The following is a 7,758-nucleotide window of genomic DNA, read 5'->3' as shown; positions in this document are numbered from 1 at the left end:
GCCCCGCAGTGGCACCGCGGGCTGAGGACGAGGCACTTTGGGTGGAGAATCCGCCGGAGTGAGAAACTAATGATTCGCCCTGAGGATCTGAACTCCTACGGAATAGAAGAGTGACCGCGCCCAGGGCCCCGCGGGGAGCCGGGTCCCGCGTCCTCCTCCCCGGCCCGTTCCGGTGCCCCGCCCACTGCACAGCGGGTCCCGAAGCGCTTGTTGGAAGTCCTGGGAGGGACCCCAGAGTAGTCCGACCAAAGCCATGGACTTATGATGGTGAAACGGGGAAAATGCACATGCTTCCGAGAGTTTTCTTTTTCCCCTTCATCTTATGAACAAGTCAGTCAATGTAGTGGGTCTGAATTACATACATAATTGCTCTGTATAAACAATTTAAATGAACACCGGTGGGTGTGTGCATACTGACACCACAGAGCCGCCATAGTGAATGAACTGCATCTGCATCTGCAGGATGAAAAGATAAAGTAATAAAATGCGCTGATTTGCATAAATTTAGCCAAAGAAATCTAAGCTCTTATGAGTTTGTGATTATCTTTCTGTGACTGGATTAAACAACAAGCTAATCTTCTCTCCTATATTAGACCCAAATAGCTACTATATTAGACTCAAGTCCCAAATCCCTGCGCACATCTATTCAAAAATGCCTAGAAAATGTCAGTCACGTTTCTGTGGGACTTGAAATAATTGAAATGAAAAGAATGTCAGTCCCCAGGAATCACTTTATTTTGTTGTAGCACCATTTACCCTCTACTGGTTATACCCTGCAGGGTAGATGAGTATAAACACGTAACGTCCCCGAAAATCTTAACTTCTCCCATGGATGTTAACCTTATGTTCCCAGTCAGGAAATACTGAAAACAAGAAATAGAAGTCCCTCGCAGGCCTGGAACGCCCTCAGAGAGATGAGCAAATCCGTGATTGAAGGTCACTCCAGACTCGTCCGGAATGAAAAGGAAGGGATCTGATTCCCAGAGGGGGAGGCAGGGCAAACTGTGCCTCTTTCTATGGTGGAGGCTACAGTTTCCTGTGCTGCCAGGGTCTTGAGGTCAGAAATGCAGTAACATTCTACACACTTTTCACATTTTTAATTTTTTTTGGAAGAATATGCCAGTGTAACATCTTTGGAGGAGGCTACATTTTTATTTGTTATCTAAAATGTGACTTCATTGTTCATACTTATCCTATACAATAAAAGGCTAATATGCAAATCGACCCATCAGCAGAACAACCAGTCTCTATGAAGCACACTGACCACCAGGGGGCAGATGCTCAATGCAGGAGCTGCCCCCTGGTGGTCAGTGTGCTCCCACAGGGGGAGTGCCACTCAGCCAGAAGCCAGGCTCATGGCTGGCGAGTGCAGCAGTGGTGTTGGAGCCTCTCCTGCCTCACAGCAGTGCTAAGGATGTCAGACATCCCCTGAGGGATCCCGAACTGTGAGAGGGCACCTGGCTGAGGGAGCCCCACCCCCACCCCCAGTGCACAAATCTCATGCACCAGGCCTCTAGTTGTAAATATTTGTGGAATAATTGCAACCTATCCTTAACCATTTTAAGAGTACTTCCTTACTCTTGGGTTCTCCAAGGGTACCACTCTTATCCTTTAAAAAAGGTTGAGCTCAGGCAGAATTGTCTCAAAAGCCACATGAGGACAGGATTCATCTCTGCATGATCACTCATTAGGCATGAGCATGCATGCACATGTCATCTCTCTAAACAGCGCGCTTTGGTGAGAGTGGAACAATGACTTTAGTTTTTAGGAATTGGGGGTCATGGTCAATTAAGAAGAAATGTCACCAGAGACCTCCTCTTTAGAGAGAAGTACAGAAGGTTAACTCATTAATTTTAGATATTCAATAGTTACAACAAATTGTGACTTTCATGTAATCATTTTGATAAAACTGCTACAGCCATTTTTGAAAAAGAGAGTCAGCCAACACAAAGGAGAGAGAAGGCAACACTAAGAAGAGGAAGGGGATGGCCAGGCAGGGGGATGGGGAGGGGAGTATCGGAGAAGAGGAGACGGCCCCCTCACCTGGCCCACCCAGTCCCTAAGGACCGAAATTCCATCCTTAGGCCTCTGGCTGGATGCTCCACCCACTCAGGAATTTGTGAAAGTCATTAACCTCTGAAAATGAAAGGACCCTTATTGTCAGTCCCTGCTCCCAAGAAGGAAACTTGATCTTGTTCTCCCTCTAGCCAAGGTGGGCTTTGAACCAGCTCCCCCACACACTTCTGTCCCCAAACCTTAAACCTATCTCATCACGGTTAATACTCCAAATTTCCCTCCTGCTCCCAGATCCAGGTTAAATTTTTTCCACTTACTCCCTTTCATAGTCTGAATCAAGAATAGCAGTCAGCCAGGCTCACGGATCCACCCTCTTTAGGGAGTATAGACTTCCATTCATGCCGCCTATACCAACCTCCCAGAAACGTTACCAGGTCCCTTGTTTGATAGTTACACTTCCTTTTGAAAGTGTTCTTAGAGGGATGCATTGCATCTCTGAAGTATAAGGTCACTTTTATTTCTCTCAGATACATGATAAATTGTTTTGATTTTACTCTCAGGGTATGGTGTGTGGCAAATGCTGCCTTCTGAATTTCACCAGGCCTGGTAGGCATGAAGCTGAGGTCTGGACCTGCTCTTTTGCTTATAGCTCTCCCATTCGTACTGGAGTGGTCGGTGAGAATACGGATAGATCCCCTTTCATTGGTTTTTTAAAGGAAACCTACCACTCTTTTTTTGGGGGGGGGTGGGGGGGAGTGTAAATCCCATTGGAAGTCAGCAGTCCGCATCAATGATTCCAGAGATAATCGCACTTTTATAATTCTGGCCAACATAGTCTCTGTGGGAGAATAATAATATGCCCAAACCACATGTTTTCGGGCACATGTAAAATAAAAGCAGTCTTAGAAAGGCGACTGGGTTAGGGAATGTGGGGATGGCGCAGTGCCATGATACGCTGTGCCTCTCAGAGATTTATAGTTTGCAACTAGCCAAGGATGGAATGGAATACAATGCAAGATCATTTCAAAACTCTAAGGATTGTATGTTAATTGGCTCAAAACATTAGAAAAATTGCTAAAATGGGAAAAACTAGCTCTGACAAACCTTGCTTTTCAAGCACTGTGGAGTCTCTCTGTGACAGTATTTACGCTGGCCGCCACTAGATGGCAGGCGCACGCCAAGCAGCCCAGCTCTCCTGCGGTGTTTTCAGAGACTTCAATAGCATCAACCATTCGCTTAACCAAGCCAATTATAAATTATGAATTATAACTTCATGACAAATGATATGTAATTATACCTAATTATAATTACATTATAATTGTACAATTCTATGTTATAATTCCGGAGCTAATGATTAATTACTAAAAACCACATTCAGAAAATTGAAAAGAATTAAGAGAACATTTTTTTCTGTATGGAAAATCACTCTGACCCTGCTTCCACTTCTTTACAGGTTGCACTACAGCTAATCTCTTTGGAGATAAAATTGGAACTTTGCACTTAAGTGAATGCTACGCTGAGTCCTTCCTCTGTGCTCAAATGGGGAGAAGGCAGTGTCTATAGAACCCCAAAGGGGGGGGGGCAGATATTTTCTTCCTGCCACTGGCAGGGTCTTTAAGGGGTGACACAATGGCACGAGTTCGGTCCGATTATTGGAGGTGGCCGCTGTGGATCTGAGAGGTCAGTGGCCATCGGAGAGTGGCCAAGGGCAGTAGAATCCTGCAGAGTGGTGGCGAGTGTCCAGTGTTGTCAAGGCCAGCACTGGTGTCCTAGGCAGACTGTTCTTGATGCAAGGTCTTGGCCGAGCATCAGATTTATCCCTGCCAGCTCAGGCTTGACTCTCCAGGCTCCCTGTTGGATTTGTGGGGGTTTATATACCTGGAAAAACAGTTTTGTCTGGTTGTGTAAATCAACTAGATTGGTTATGTTTGCAGACAAGCACATGGACTGGAACATAGTTTTAATTTCACTCGGTATCCCATTTTTTATAAACAATATGTTTTTATTGATTTTCGGAGAGAGAGGAAGGGATGGAGAGACAGAAACATTGATGAGAGAGCGAGACATCGGCTGGCTGCCTCCTACATGCCTCCTACTGAGGATCGAGCCCATCACCTGAGCATGTGCCCTGGCTGGGAATAGAACCAGGGACCTCTTGGTTCACGGGTTGATGCTCAACCACTGAGCCACACCAGCTGGGCTGTATCCCATTTCTTAAAGATTCAGTGTCAGCTTCTAGAGCCAGGCCCTAGGAGAAACAGGATGTGGGAAGTGGCGACAGAGGAGCCATGTTGTCTAGACCTGTGCTATGCAATAAGTAGCTGCTAGCCACAGGAGGCTATCACATTTAATCAAAATGAATGAAAAGAATATAAAATAAAAAAATAACTTCCTTAATCACAGTAACTACATTTCAAGTGCTCACAGCTATGTGTGGCTAGTGGCAACCGTGTCGGACAGTGAGGATCTAAAACATTTCCGTCATCACAGAACGTTCTATGGCATAGAAGTGGCTGGACATTTTATCTTGTCTGAACATTCATGAGCAGGCTTTATATTTACAAATGGCAGAAACAAAAAAGTCCCCTCTCTAATTATATGTCTACTGTTTTGCAGAGACAAAAAGTGAGAGGTCCTAGGGAGTTGAAGGTATGTTTGGATTTATAGTGTTTGGAGTTCTCTTCCTTTGAAGACATGAGTCTAAAGAGGAAGGAACCAGTTGGTGAAAATGGAGGGACAAGAGGTAACATTACAGATTCTTCAGCCTGAGGTTTGTGTACAAATGATTAATTTCAAAGGCTATGCAGGGATACACTTAGCGCCTACTTTATCCAAGTTTCTATACATAAAGCCAACTCTTAGATTTGGCTGTTCAGCTGACAGTACTTGAAGGTATAGCCCTATTCCTGGAAAACTCTAGCCTTGAAACATGGAATCGTCTGCCTTCATCCAGTGGCCACAGAACCCATCCTGTTCTGTTGTTTGATCAGATAATCACTGGGGCAGCCAAACCATAATTGGTTATATCCAGCTCTGTCTCTCAAAGCTGCAGGCTAGACTGGTCATGCAGGATTTTCTGTATCACGTGTGTGTGTGTGTGTGTGTGTGTAGGAGGGGGTGGAATTAATGTGTCTTGCCCAGAGGTCTCTGTACATCCACATTGGCTCTGGTTCAAAACACACTCTTCTGGGGAAAAAAAAACACACACATTTAATGCTTAATATTGATAAGTATTTCCAGGTGTTGTCAGAGACTTCAAATGTAACTTAACCCCTTCCCCGGCAGAAACGTGTATACACGTTTTCACAAAATGTTCTTTTTTCAGTCGTCAACGAGTATACTCGTCTAAAACTTTACCTTCAAAAACCAGCTACATACGTACCATTCTAAATAATTTCATCTAGAAACTTTCTGAGGAAATACTATTCTTAACCACAAAAATGCAGGCGAGATGAAAAATAAATATTTAATGCTGACATTTAGCAAAAAAGGCACGCTGGCTTCAGATTTGCAGTAGAAAACATTTTGGTCATCAAGGTCAGCACTGGTGTCCGAGGCAGACTGTTCTAGAATTAATCCAGTGTAAGTTATATCGTATTCCTCAGAGTCCGAGTCTATAATTGTTTTCAAGTGATACGTGCACACTCCAGATTGCGAGTCTCTTTTTGATTTGCTTCTACTGCTCGATAACACCTTTCTCTACTTGCTCATATTCCTATTCCGGTCCCTTTGATAATGAGCGTGCTGTGAGAAATGGGGGCTGGTGAGAATATTGATAACCTTTACATCTGGACTATGAGACAAGAGGAGATTTTGTTTTGCAAACATTCAATAGAGTCGTGGAGGGTTCAGAATCCATATGATTAGAAGCACCACCACCTTCGAGACAACCACTGTTAGACTAAGGAATGGTACAGAAGCCTCCATCTTAAACAGTGGGATGTAGGGTTATTTTCCCATAATGTTCACTCATGCAGAGAAAAGAGTACATGTACCTCAAACTGTATAATAAAACATTCTCATTTGGAAGAACATTGCATTTATTTCCAGAGACACTGAAGAGAAGGTGAAGGTTTCTCACGTTTGCATTGCGAGACCACGGCCATGTTTCAGGACAGAGGTTGAGAAATATAACTGAACTACCAGCTTGGTTTCCTCTGGGGGTTGCAACTGAAAAAACCTGGGTGTGAATTCCAGTTCTTTCACTTACTAGTTCTCTGATCTGCAGCAAGTTACTCAAAGTCTCTGGCATTTCTTGGGATATTTATCATTTCCTCGACAGGTAAATGGGGAAAGCAACATATGAAAATCTTTTAATAAATCCATGCATTCATCTATTTAACAAATGTTGATGACTTCCTGTGTTTGAGGTATTATGGTAGGTGAAGGTTAGTGAGAAAACACACACACACACAAAACAAGGAGCCTGCCTTAGTGAAGTTCACCACACAGCTGGGGGGAAAGGTCCATTTTTCCTGGAATGGGGGTAACTACGTGAGGCTCACTGATGTGTCATTAAAAACGCCCAGCTGGTTTGCACGCTGTTTTTCCTTGCATAAAACAAGGTGTGAGATATGTACATCCAGATGCAAGAATCAGTTTGAAAGGCCACTATCTGAAATGCAGCCTGTTTGTGTCTCAAGGTGACAATGTCCATAGCTGGTGTGATACCTGGACACGTTTCCATGAACAATTTGAAGTTGAAATGTATGTTCTTCAAACATTGCCGATGTTGAGTTAGAGCATAAGGTCTGAACTGCATGCACGATCTTTGGACTCTTCTCACCAAAGCAGAGCATTCCCTGGCATTTTAAATGATTCCCCTGCTGGAGACCTCCATCCGCCCTGCCAGATCCTTTCTCTACCTTTCTCTGTGTTATTCAGGGCTCACTTTTTAAGATCTATAGCAAAGGACTCCCTTGCACTCTGGATTCTTGTTGGTTCAATGAATGGGGTCGGGCAGAGGGCCAGAGAATAACTCGGGCGTGTTTGTTTCAGCTCCCCAGCCTGACCGCTGACCACAGCTGCTGTGAGCTACAGCTACTCTCTCCCTTTGCCTCTTCGAGCCTGGGGCTGGGTGGGTACCTGACTCCCTAGGGGTGCTCAACCATACCCTGCTGGTTTCCTTTAAATAAATTCTTCTCACTTACCACTTTTGCATGCGTCATCTCTTCCCTAGCAATTCCATCACTAATTTAACTCCTAACAAGCCTATCTGTAAATCTGAATACAGTTTATTTTTTGCTACATAAGAAAAAAATACATAAATGCTTACTAAATCCTTATTTTGAAAGTCAGTATTATCTTTATCTCTTTTTTAAAAAATATATATTTTTATTGATTTCAGAGAGGAAGGGAGAGAAAGATAGAAACATCAATGATGAAAGAGAATCATTGATTGGCTGCCTCCCGCACAACCCACACTTGCCGGAAGTCAATTCCAGCATGACAGCAGGGCTGAATCATCCAGAGTGGCCAGGGCATTTCCCCAAACCTGAAAAGGATGCATTAAATTGACTGTTTGCTGCCAGACAGCTCAGGGCATCTTAATCTACATGTTATTGCCTCCTACTGGCCAAACACCTGAACAGCCATAGGCTAATTCCTCCATTCTGACAATGGACTCTGTATAGGAAACCTGACCCTTTCAAGTGTATATCTCTGCCTCACCTCAGGTCCTTTTGTGTTAATAAAAAGCATGGGGTCCTGAGATGAGGAGAACTTAGTTTCTTTAGCTAGGCT

Source organism: Myotis davidii, unplaced genomic scaffold (genome assembly GCF_000327345.1).
Source record: "Myotis davidii unplaced genomic scaffold, ASM32734v1 scaffold71, whole genome shotgun sequence".
NCBI lineage: Eukaryota > Metazoa > Chordata > Mammalia > Chiroptera > Vespertilionidae > Myotis > Myotis davidii.
This window is presented reverse-complemented; position numbering follows the sequence as displayed.